This window comes from Hemitrygon akajei, chromosome 1 (genome assembly GCF_048418815.1).
Source record: "Hemitrygon akajei chromosome 1, sHemAka1.3, whole genome shotgun sequence".
Classification (NCBI taxonomy): Eukaryota; Metazoa; Chordata; class Chondrichthyes; order Myliobatiformes; family Dasyatidae; genus Hemitrygon; species Hemitrygon akajei.
The window spans coordinates 163561674-163576982 of NC_133124.1; the positions used below are offsets into that span (position 1 = coordinate 163561674).

General features: G+C 61.0%; 1 long non-coding RNA gene across 1 annotated transcript in view; it reads right to left on the bottom strand.

Annotated features, from left to right (window-relative positions):
• LOC140731951 (uncharacterized) overlaps positions 1–15309 on the bottom strand; it is a 201012-nt gene that overhangs the window by 1220 nt on the left and 184483 nt on the right. The window lies entirely within an intron of this gene.

Consider the following 15309-nt stretch of genomic DNA (forward strand, 5'->3'; position numbering starts at 1 on the left):
TGTTGGCACCCGGTTATCCCTCAGATAATATCACTCAGGAACCTGAAATTGCTCACTCTCTCCACTTCTGATCCCACTGAGAATCCCTCGACCGTGTTCCCTCGTCTTATCCTTTCAAATCCGCTCTTTCATCTTGCTGACGTTGAGTGCATGATTGTTACTCCGGCACCACTCAACTAACTCCTATATCTCACTCCTGTACGCCCTCTCGTCACCACCTGAGATTTTGTCAACAATGGTTGGATCATCAGCAAATTTATAGATGGTATCTGAGCTGTGCCTAGCCTCACATCATGGGTGTAGAGAGAGTAGAGCAGTGGGCTAAGCACACATCCCTGTGGTGCATCAGCATTGGAAATAGTATCTCCACCTCACTGATAATCAATCTGAACAGACTGTAGTCTTCCCGTTCGGAAGACGAGGATCCAGTTGCAGAGGGAGGTACGGAGGCCCAGGTTCTGTAGCTTTTCAGTCAGGACTGTAGAGATGATGGTGTTAGACACTGAGCTATAGTCAATAAACAACACCCTGGCTTAGATACTGTATTGTCCAGGTGATCCAAAGCCGTGTGGAGAGCCAATAAGGACATGTCTGCCGTAGACCTATTGTGGCAAGAGGCATATTGCAGTGGGTCCAGATCCTGGCTGAGGCAGGAGTTGATTCCAGTCATAACCAACCTGTCCAAGCACATCGTCACCGTAGATGTAAATGCTACTGGATGATAGTCACTGAGGCATCTCACACTGCTCTTCTTGGGCACTGGTAGAATGGTTGCCCTTTTGAAGCAGACATGAGTGTAAATGAGCAAGGCGGGGGCACACCAGAAGCCAGTTTCCGTACCATGCATTGATACAACTTTTAGGATGCCCTGTACTGCACATCTCTGGAATAAAGTACGTGTAAATATGCAAGACTATTCTTCAAGGAGAGTTTGAGATTTGGTAAAGTCACTAAATGCTCTAGCAGTGAAGAACAATCTGACTGGTTACATCAGCACCTGGTATGGAAGCTCCAATGCATGGGATCGCAAGAGGCTGCAGAGGGTCGTAGACTCAGTCAGATCCATCACGGACACAAACCCCCCCCACCATCACAGACACAACCATCCCCACCATCACAGACACAACCCTCCCCACTGTCACGGACACAACCCTCCCCACCATCACCGACACAACCCTCCCTCCATCACAGACACAACCCTCCCCAACACCGTCACTGACACAACCCCCCCCCCACTGTCACGGACACAACCCTCCCCATCATCACCAACACAACCCTCCCTCCATCACAGACACAACCCTCCCCCCCACCATCACCGACACAACCCTCCCCACCATCACCAACACAACCCTCCCCTCCATCACCGACACAACCCTCCCCACCATCACCGACACAACCCTCCCTCCATCACCGACACAACCCTCCCTCCATCACAGACACAACCCTCCCCCCCACCATCACCGACACAACCCTCCCCACCGTCACAGACACAACCCCCCCACCGTCACTGACACAACCCTCCCCACCATCACAGACACAACCCTCCCCACCATCACAGACACAACCCTCCCCCATCACAGACACAACCCCCCCCACCATCACCGACACAACCCTCCCCACCGTCACCGACACAACCCTCCCCTCCATCACCGACACAACCCTCCCCACCATCACCGACACAACCCTCCCCTCCATCACCGACACAACCCTCCCCACCGTCACCGACACAACCCTCCCCACCGTCACAGACACAACCCTCCCCACTGTCACGGACACAACCCTCCCCACTGTCACTGACACAACCCTCCCCTCCATCACTGACTCAACCCTCCCCACCGTCACCGACACAACCCCCCCCACCATCACCGACACAACCCTCCCCACCGTCACCGACACAACCCTCCCCACCGTCACGGACACAACCCTCCCCACCATCACCGACACAACCCTCCCCACCATCACCGACACAACCCCCCCCACCATCACCGACACAACCCTCCCCACCGTCACCGACACAACCCTCCCCACCGTCACGGACACAACCCTCCCCACCATCACCGACACAACCCCCCCCACCATCACCGACACAACCCTCCCCACCGTCACCGACACAACCCTCCCCTCCATCACCGACACAACCCTCCCCACCGTCACCGACACAACCCTCCCCTCCATCACTGACTCAACCCTCCCCACCGTCACCGACACAACCCCCCCCACCATCACCGACACAACCCTCCCCACCGTCACCGACACAACCCTCCCCACCGTCACGGACACAACCCTCCCCACCATCACCGACACAACCCTCCCCACCGTCACAGACACAACCCCCCCACCGTCACTGACACAACCCTGCCCCCCCAACGTCAGCGACACAACCCTCCCCCATCACAGACACAACCCTCCCCCACCATCACAGACACAACCCCCCCACCGTCACAGACACAACCCTCCCCACCATCACAGACACAACCCTCCCCACCATCACGGACACAACCCCCCCCCCCCACTGTCACCGACACAACCCTCCCCCCCATCACAGACACAACCCCCCCCCCACTGTCACAGACACAACCCTCCCCCCACCATCACGGACACAACCCTCCCCCCCCCACCGTCACAGACACAACCCCCCCCCCACCATCACAGACACAACCCCCCCCCCCCCCCATCACAGACACAACCCCCCCCCCCACCATCACGGACACAACCCTCCCCCCCCCCCGTCACAGACACAACCCCCCCCCCCACCATCACGGACACAACCCTCCCCCCCCCCCCATCACAGACACAACCCTCCCCCCCCCACCGTCACAGACACAACCCCCCCCCCACCGTCACAGACACAACCCCCCCCCCCCCATCACAGACACAACCCTCCCCCCCCCCCATCACAGACACAACCCTCCCCCCCCCACCGTCACCGACACAACCCTCCCCTCCATCACAGACACAACCCTCCCCACCATCACTGACACAACCCTCCCCACCATCACCGACACAACCCTCCCCACCATCACCGACACAACCCTCCCCACCGTCATGGACACAACCTTCCCACCATCACAGACACAACCCTCCCCACCATCACGGACACAACCCTCCCCACCATCACAGACACAACCCTCCCCACCATCACGGACACAACCCTCCCCACCATCACAGACACAACCCTCCCCACCATCACGGACACAACCCTCCCCACCGTCACCGACACAACCCTCCCCACCATCACCGACACAACCCTCCCCACCATCACCGACACAACCCTCCCCACCGTCACCGACACAACCCTCCCCACCGTCATGGACACAACCCTCCCCACCATCATGGACACAACCCTCCCCACCATCACAGACACAACCCTCCCCACCATCACGGACACAACCCTCCCCACCGTCACAGACACAACCCTCCCCATCATCACGGACACAACCCTCCCCACCGTCACAGACACAACCCTCCCCATCATCATGGACACAACCCTCCCCATCATCACCGACACAACCCTCCCCATCATCACCGACACAACCCTCCCTCCATCACCGACACAACCCTCCCCCCCCCACCGTCACTGACACAACCCTCCCCACCGTCACAGACACAACCCCTCCCTCACCGTCACGGACACAACCCCCCCCACCGTCACAGACACAACCCTCCCTCACCATCACAGACACAACCCTCCCTCACCATCACAGACACAACCCCCCCCCACCATCACAGACACAACCCTCCCTCACCATCACAGACACAACCCTCCCTCACCATCACAGACACAACCCTCCCTCACCATCACGGACACAACCCCCCCCACCGTCACAGACACAACCCTCCCTCACCATCACAGACACAACCCTCCCTCACCATCACAGACACAACCCCCCCCCACCATCACAGACACAACCCTCCCTCACCATCACAGACACAACCCTCCCTCACCATCACAGACACAACCCTCCCTCACCATCACAGACACAACCCTCCCCCACCATCACAGACACAACCCTCCCCTCCCTCACCGTCACGGACACAACCCTCCCTCACCATCACAGACACAACCCTCCCCACCACCACCATCACAGACACAACCCCCCCCACCATCACAGACACAACCCTCCCCACCATCACAGACACAACCCTCCCTCACCATCACAGACACAACCCTCCCCCCCCCACCATCACAGACACAACCCTCCCCACCATCACAGACACAACCCCCCCCCACCATCACAGACACAACCCTCCCCACCGTCACCGACACAACCCTCCCCACCGTCACGGACACAACCCTCCCCTCCATCACGGACACAACCCTCCCCACCGTCACGGACACAACCCTCCCCATCGTCACCGACACAACCCTCCCCACCATCACCGATACAACCCTCCCCACCGTCACAGACACAACCCTCCCTCACCATCACAGACACAACCCCCGCCCACCATCACAGACACAACCCTCCCCACCGTCACGGACACAACCCTCCCCTCCATCACGGACACAACCCTCCCCACCGTCACGGACACAACCCTCCCCACCATCACCGACACAACCCTCCCCACCATCACAGACACAACCCTCCCCACCGTCACGGACACAACCCTCCCCTCCATCACAGACACAACCCTCCCCACCGTCACGGACACAACCCTCCCCTCCATCACAGACACAACCCTCCCCACCGTCACGGACACAACCCTCCCCACCATCACAGACACAACCCTCCCCACCGTCACGGACACAACCCTCCCCACCATCACTGACACAACCCTCCCCACCATCACAGACACAACCCTCCCCACCGTCACAGACACAACCCTCCCCACCATCACAGACACAACCCTCCCCTCCATCACAGACACAACCCTCCCCACCATCACAGACACAACCCTCCCCACCGTCACGGACACAACCCTCCCCACCATCACTGACACAACCCTCCCCACCATCACAGACACAACCCTCCCCACCACCACCATCACAGACACAACCCTCCCCACCATCACAGACACAACCCCCCCTCCCCCACCATCACTGACACAAACCCCGCTCCATCACAGACACAACCCTCCCCACCATCACTGACACAACCCTCCCCACCATCACAGACACAACCCTCCCCACCATCACCGACTCAACCCTCCCCACCGTCACTGACACAACACCCCCCACCGTCACCGACACAACCCTCCCCACCGTCACAGACACAACCCTCCCTCCATCACGGACACAACACTCCCCACCATCACAGACACAACCCTCCCTCCATCACGGACACAACACCCCCCACCGTCACCGACACAACCCTCCCCACCGTCACAGACACAACCCTCCCTCCATCACGGACACAACACTCCCCACCATCACCGACACAACCCTCCCCACCATCACAGACACAACCCTCCCTCCATCACGGACACAACACTCCCCACCATCACAGACACAACCCTCCCCACCATCACCGACACAACCCCCCCCCCCCACCCACCGTCACGGACACGACCTCCCCACCATCACAGACACAACCCTCCCCACCGTCACCGACACAACCCTCCCCCCCATCACGGACACAACCCTCCCCACCGTCACCGACACAACCCTCCCCCCCATCACGGACACAACCCTCCCCACCGTCACAGACACAACCCTCCCCACCATCACCGACACAACCCTCCCCACCATCACAGACACAACCCTCCCCACCGTCACAGACACAACCCTCCCCACCGTCACCGACACAACCCTCCACCATCACCGACACAACCCTCCCCACCATCACAGACACAACCCTCCCCACCGTCACCGACACAACCCTCCACCGTCACCGACACAACCCCCCACCATCACGGACACAACCCTCCCCACCGTCACAGACACAACCCTCCCCTCCATCACAGACACAACCCTCCCCCCCCACCGTCACAGACACAACCCTCCCCACCATCACTGACACAACCCTCCCACCCATCACAGACACAACCCTCCCCACCGTCACGGACACAACCCTCCCCACCGTCACTGACACAACCCTCCCCACCATCACAGACACAACCCTCCCCACCGTCACTGACACAACCCTCCCCACCATCACAGACACAACCCTCCCCTCCGTCACGGACACAACCCTCCCCATCGTCACGGACACAACCCCTCCCTCCATCACAGACACAACCCTCCCTCCATCACGGACACAACCCTCCCTCCATCACGGACACAACCCTCCCCACTGTCACGGACACAACCCTCCCTCCATCACTGACACAACCCTCCCCACCATCACAGACACAACCCTCCCCTCCGTCACGGACACAACCCTCCCCACCGTCACTGACACAACCCTCCCTCCATCACGGACACAACCCCCCCCACCGTCACTGACACAACCCTCCCTCCATCACGGACACAACCCCCCCCCACCGTCACTGACACAACCCTCCCCACCATCACAGACACAACCCTCCCCACCGTCACCGACACAACCCTCCCCACCGTCACCAGCACAACCCTCCCCACTGTCACAGACACAACCCTCCCCACCATCACCGACACAACCCTCCCCACCGTCACAGACACAACCCTCCCCACCATCACTGACACAACCCTCCCCACCATCACCGACACAACCCTCCCCACCATCACAGACACAACCCTCCCCACCGTCACTGACACAACCCTCCCCTCCATCACAGACACAACCCCCCCCCACCATCACAGACACAACCCCCCCACCGTCACCGACACAACCCTCCCCACCATCACAGACACAACCCTCCCCTCCATCACAGACACAACCCTCCCCACCATCACTGACACGACCCTCCCCACCGTCACCATCACAGACACAACCCCCCCCCCACCATCACAGACACAACCCTCCCCACCGTCACAGACACAACCCTCCCCACCGTCACAGACACAACCCTCCCCCCCCCCACCATCACAGACACAACCCTCCCCTCCATTACGGACACAACCCTCCCCCCCCCCACCATCACAGACACAACCCTCCCCACCGTCACAGACACAACCCTCCCCACCATCACTGACACAACCCTCCCCACCGTCACAGACACAACCCTCCCCACTGTCACGGACACAACCCTCCCCACCATCACTGACACAACCCCCCCCACCGTCACCGACACAACCCTCCCCACCGTCACCGACACAACCCTCCCCACCATCACAGACACAACCCTCCCCTCCATCACAGACACAACCCTCCCCACCATCACTGACACAACCCTCCCCACCATCACAGACACAACCCTCCCCACCATCACTGACACGACCCTCCCCACCATCACGGACACAACCCTCCCCACCATCACAGACACAACCCTCCCCTCCATCACAGACACAACCCTCCCCACCATCACAGACACAACCCTCCCCTCCATCACAGACACAACCCTCCCCACCATCACTGACACGACCCTCCCCACCGTCACCATCACAGACACAACCCCCCCCCACCATCACAGACACAACCCTCCCCACCGTCACAGACACAACCCTCCCCCCCCCCACCATCACAGACACAACCCTCCCCACCGTCACCGACACAACCCTCCCTCACCATCACAGACACAACCCTCCCCACCGTCACAGACACAACCCTCCCCACCATCACAGACACAACCCTCCCCACCGTCACAGACACAACCCTCCCCACCATCACTGACACAACCCTCCCCACCGTCACTGACACAACCCTCCCCACCATCACTGACACAACCCTCCCCACCGTCACAGACACAACCCTCCCCACCATCACCGACACAACCCTCCCCACCATCACTGACACAACCCCCCCCACTGTCACCCGACACAACCCTCCCCACCGTCACCGACACAACCCTCCCCACCATCACCGACACAACCCTCCCCACCATCACAGACACAACCCCCCCACCGTCACCGACACAACCCCCCCCACCATCACAGACACAACCCTCCCCACCGTCACAGACACAACCCTCCCCTCCATTACGGACACAACCCTCCCCACCATCACTGACACAACCCTCCCCACTGTCACCGACACAACCCTCCCCACCATCACCGACACAACCCTCCCCACCATCACAGACACAACCCTCCCCACCGTCACAGACACAACCCTCCCCTCCATTACGGACACAACCCTCCCCCCCCCACCATCACAGACACAACCCTCCCCACCGTCACAGACACAACCCTCCCCACCATCACAGACACAACCCTCCCCACCGTCACAGACACAACCCTCCCCACCATCACTGACACAACCCTCCCCACCGTCACTGACACAACCCTCCCCACCATCACAGACACAACCCTCCCCTCCATCACTGACACAACCCTCCCCCCCCCACCATCACAGACACAACCCTCCCCACCATCACTGACACAACCCTCCCCACCATCACAGACACAACCCTCCCCACCATCACCGACACAACCCTCCCCACCATCACGGACACAACCCTCCCCACTGTCACGGACACAACCCTCCCCACCATCACGGACACAACCCTCCCCACTGTCACAGACACAACCCTCCCCACCATCACGGACACAACCCTCCCCCCCCACCATCACAGACACAACCCCCCCCCACCATCACAGACACAACCCCCCCCACCATCACCGACACAACCCCCCCCCACCATCACTGACACAACCCTCCCCACCATCACTGACACAACCCTCCCCACCATCACAGACACAACCCTCCCCACCATCACTGACACAACCCTCCCCACCATCACAGACACAACCCTCCCCACCATCACAGACACAACCCTCCCCACCATCACTGACACAACCCTCCCCACCATCACTGACACAACCCTCCCCACCATCACAGACACAACCCTCCCCACCATCACTGACACAACCCTCCCCACCATCACAGACACAACCCTCCCCTCCATCACTGACACAACCCTCCCCACCATCACAGACACAACCCTCCTCCCCACCATCACCGACACAACCCTCCCTCATCATCACCGACACAACCCTCCCCACCATCACGGACACAACCCTCCCCTCCATCACAGACACAACCCTCCCCACCATCACGGACACAACCCTCCCTCCATCACAGACACAACCCTCCCCACCATCACTGACACAACCCTCCCCACCATCACAGACACAACCCTCCCCTCCATCACTGACACAACCCTCCCCACCATCACAGACACAACCCTCCCCACCATCACTGACACAACCCCTCCCCACCATCACAGACACAACCCTCCCCACCATCACTGACACAACCCTCCCCACCATCACAGACACAACCCTCCCCTCCATCACTGACACAACCCTCCCCCCCCCACCATCACAGACACAACCCTCCCCACCATCACTGACACAACCCTCCCCCCCCCACCATCACAGACACAACCCTCCCCACCATCACTGACACAACCCTCCCCCCCCCCACCATCACAGACACAACCCTCCCCACCATCACGGACACAACCCTCCCCACCATCACCGACACAACCCTCCCCACCATCACCGACACAACCCTCCCCACCATCACAGACACAACCCTCCCCACCATCACAGACACAACCCCCCCCCACCGTCACAGACACAACCCTCCCCACCATCACCGACACAACCCTCCCCACCATCACGGACACAACCCTCCCCCCCCCCACCATCACAGACACAACCCTCCCCTCCATCACTGACACAACCCTCCCTCCATCACCGACACAACCCTCCCCACCATCACCGACACAACCCTCCCCACCATCACGGACACAACCCTCCCCCCCCCCACCATCACAGACACAACCCTCCCCACCATCACTGACACAACCCTCCCCACCATCACAGACACAACCCTCCCCTCCATCACTGACACAACCCTCCCCCCCCCACCATCACAGACACAACCCTCCCCACCATCACGGACACAACCCTCCCCCCCCCCACCATCACAGACACAACCCCCCCCACCGTCACCGACACAACCCTCCCCACCATCACCGACACAACCCTCCCCACCATCACCGACACAACCCTCCCCACCATCACAGACACAACCCCCCCCACCATCACTGACACAACCCTCCCCACCATCACTGACACAACCCTCCCCACCGTCACGGACACAACCCTCCCCACCATCACGGACACAACCCTCCCCACCGTCACGGACACAACCCTCCCCACCATCACGGACACAACCCTCCCCTCCATCACCGACACAACCCTCCCCACCATCACAGACACAACCCTCCCCACCATCACCGACACAACCCTCCCCACTGTCACGGACACAACCCCCCCCCCCCACCGTCACAGACACAACCCTCCCCACCATCACAGACACAACCCTCCCCACCATCATGGACACAACCCTCCCCACCATCACCGACACAATCCTCCCCACCATCATGGACACAACCCTCCCCACCGTCACAGACACAACCCTCCCCTCCATCACCGATACAACCCTCCCCACCGTCACAGACACAACCCTCCCCACCGTCACAGACACAACCCTCCCTCACCATCACAGACACAACCCTCCCCACCGTCACAGACACAACCCTCCCCACCGTCACCGACACAACCCTCCCTCACCATCACAGACACAACCCTCCCCACCGTCACAGACACAACCCTCCCTCACCATCACAGACACAACCCCCCCCCACCATCACAGACACAACCCTCCCCACCATCACAGACACAACCCTCCCCACCATCACAGACACAACCCCCCCCACTGTCACCGACACAACCCTCCCCACCGTCACTGACACAACCCTCCCCCACCATCACAGACACAACCCTCCCCACCATCACAGACACAACCCCCCCCCACCATCACAGACACAACCCTCCCCACCATCACAGACACAACCCTCCCCACCGTCACAGACACAACCCTCCCCACCGTCACCGACACAACCCTCCCTCACCATCACAGACACAACCCTCCCCACCGTCACAGACACAACCCTCCCTCACCATCACAGACACAACCCCCCCCCACCATCACAGACACAACCCTCCCCCACCATCACAGACACAACCCTCCCCACCATCACAGACACAACCCCCCCCCATCACAGACACAACCCCCCCCCACCATCACAGACACAACCCTCCCCACCATCACAGACACAACCCTCCCCACCATCACAGACACAACCCCCCCCACTGTCACCGACACAACCCTCCCCACCGTCACTGACACAACCCTCCCCACCATCACAGACACAACCCTCCCCACCATCACCGACACAACCCTCCCCACCATCACAGACACAACCCTCCCTCACCATCACAGACACAACCCTCCCCACCATCACCGACACAACCCCCCCCACCATCACCGACACAACCCTCCCCTCCATCACTGACACAACCCCCCCACCGTCACCGACACAACCCTCCCCACCATCACCGACACAACCCTCCCCACTGTCACCGACACAACCCCCCCCACCATCACCGACACAACCCTCCCCACCATCACCGACACAACCCTCCCCACCGTCACCGACACAACCCTCCCCACCGTCACCAGCACAACCCTCCCCTCCATCACCGACACAACCCTCCCCACCATCACCAACACAACCCTCCCCACCGTCACCAGCACAACCCTCCCCTCCATCACCAACACAACCCTCCCCACCATCACGGACACAACCCTCCCCACCATCACAGACACAACCCTCCCCACCGTCACGGACACAACCCTCCCCACTGTCACCGACACAACCCTCCCTCACCATCACCGACACAACCCTCCCCACCGTCACCGACACAACCCTTCCCACCGTCACGGACACAACCCTTCCCACCATCACAGACACAACCCTCCCCACCGTCACGGACACAACCCTTCCCACCGTCACGGACACAACCCTTCCCACCATCACAGACACAACCCTTCCCACCATCACAGACACAACCCTCCCCACCGTCACCGACACAACCCTCCCTCCATCACCGACACAACCCTCCCCACCATCACCGACACAACCCCCCCCACCGTCACTGACACAACACTCCCCACCGTCACTGACACAACACTCCCCACCGTCACAGACACAACCCTCCCCACCGTCACTGACACAACACTCCCCACCGTCACTGACACAACCCTCCCCACCATCACGGACACAACCCTCCCCCCCCGTGACGGACACAACCCTCCCTCCATCACAGACACAACCCTCCCCACTGTCACGGACACAACCCTCCCCACCGTCACCAGCACAACCCTCCCCTCCATCACCAACACAACCCTCCCCACCATCACGGACACAACCCTCCCCACCATCACAGACACAACCCTCCCCACCGTCACGGACACAACCCTCCCCACTGTCACCGACACAACCCTTCCCACCGTCACGGACACAACCCTTCCCACCATCACAGACACAACCCTCCCCACCGTCACGGACACAACCCTTCCCACCGTCACGGACACAACCCTTCCCACCTTCACAGACACAACCCTTCCCACCATCACAGACACAACCCTCCCCACCGTCACCGACACAACCCTCCCCACCGTCACTGACACAACACTCCCCACCGTCACAGACACAACCCTCCCCACCGTCACTGACACAACACTCCCCACCGTCACTGACACAACCCTCCCCACCATCACCGACACAACCCTCCCCACCGTCACAGACACAACCCTCCCCTCCATCACCGACACAACCCTCCCCACCATCACGGACACAACCCTCCCCACCATCACCGACACAACCCTCCCCATCATCACCGACACAACCCTCCCCACCGTCACCGACACAACCCTCCCCACCATCACCGACACAACCCTCCCCACCGTCACAGACACAACCCTCCCCACCATCACGGACACAACCCTCCCCACCGTCACCGACACAACCCTCCCCACCATCACCGACACAACCCTCCCCACCGTCACAGACACAACCCTCCCCACCATCACGGACACAACCCTCCCCACCGTCACCGACACAACCCTCCCCACCATCACCGACACAACCCTCCCCACCGTCACAGACACAACCCTCCCCACCATCACGGACACAACCCTCCCCACCATCACCGACACAACCCTCCCCACCATCACGGACACAACCCTCCCCCCCCGTGACGGACACAACCCTCCCTCCATCACAGACACAACCCTCCCCACTGTCACGGACACAACCCTCCCCACTGTCACGGACACAACCTTCCCCACCATCACGGACACAACCCTCCCCACCATCACGGACACAACCCTCCCCACCATCACGGACACAACCCTCCCCCCCCGTGACGGACACAACCCTCCCTCCATCACAGACACAACCCTCCCCACTGTCACGGACACAACCCTCCCCCCCCGTGACAGACACAACCCTCCCCACCGTCACCGACACAACCCTCCCCACCATCACAGACACAACCCTCCCCACTGTCACGGACACAACCCTCCCCTCCATCACGGACACAACCCCCCCCACTGTCACGGACACAACCCTCCCCACCATCACGGACACAACCCCCCCACCATCACAGACACAACCCTCCCCACCGTCACGGACACAACCCTCCCCACCGTCACGGACACAACCCTCCCCTCCATCACGGACACAACCCTCCCCACCGTCACGGACACAACCCTCCCCATCGTCACCGATACAACCCTCCCCACCGTCACAGACAGAACCCTCCCTCACCATCACAGACACAACCCTCCCTCACCATCACAGACACAACCCTCCCCACTGTCACGGACACAACCCTCCCTCACCATCACAGACACAACCCTCCCCACCGTCACGGACACAACCCTCCCCTCCATCACAGACTCAACCCTCCCCTCCATCACAGACACAACCCTCCCCACCGTCACGGACACAACCCTCCCCTCCATCACAGACACAACCCTCCCCACCGTCACGGACACAACCCTCCCCACCATCACAGACACAACCCTCCCCACCGTCACAGACACAACCCTCCCCACCATCACAGACACAACCCTCCCCTCCATCACAGACACAACCCTCCCCACCGTCACGGACACAACCCTCCCCACCATCACAGACACAACCCTCCCCACCGTCACGGACACAACCCTCCCCACCATCACAGACACAACCCTCCCCACCACCACCATCACAGACACAACCCTCCCCACCATCACAGACACAACCCTCCCCACCGTCACAGACACAACCCTCCCCACCATCACAGACACAACCCTCCCCTCCATCACAGACACAACCCTCCCCACCATCACAGACACAACCCTCCCCACCGTCACAGACACAACCCCCCCTCCCCCACCATCACTGACACAACCCTCCCCACCGTCACCGACACAACCCTCCCCACCATCACAGACACAACCCTCCCCTCCATCACAGACACAACCCCCCCCCACCATCACGGACACAACCCTCCCCACTGTCACCGACACAACCCTCCCCACCATCACGGACACAACCCTCCCCACTGTCACCGACACAACCCTCCCCACCGTCACCGACACAACCCTCCCCACCATCACAGACACAACCCCCCCCCACCATCACGGACACGACCCTCCCCACCGTCACCGACACAACCCTCCCCACCATCACCGACACAACCCTCCCCCCACCATCACAGACACAACCCTCCCCACCATCACGGACACAACCCTCCCCACCGTCACCGACACAACCCTCCCCCCACCATCACAGACACAACCCTCCCCCCACCATCACAGACACAACCCTCCCCTCCCCACCATCACCGACACAACCCCCCCCACCGTCACGGACACAACCCTCCCCCACCATCACTGACACAACCCTCCTCCCCACCATCACCGACACAACCCCCCCCACCGTCACAGACACAACCCTCCCCACCATCACCGACACAACCCTCCCTCCATCACTGACACAACCCTCCCCACCATCAAAGACACAACCCCCCCCACCGTCACAGACACTACCCTCCCCACCGTCACAGACACAACCCTCCCCACCATCACTGACACAACCCTCCCCACCATCACAGACACAACCCTCCCCCCACCGTCACTGACACAACCCTCCCCACCGTCACAGACACAACCCTCCTCCCCACCATCACCGACACAACCCTCCCCACTGTCACGGACACAACCCTCCCCACCGTCACCGACACAACCCTCCCCACTGTCACAGACACAACCCTCCCCCCCCCACCATCACAGACACAACCCTCCCCACCGTCACTGACTCAACCCTCCCCTCCATCACTGACTCAACCCTCCCCACCGTCACGGACACAACCCTCCCCACCAT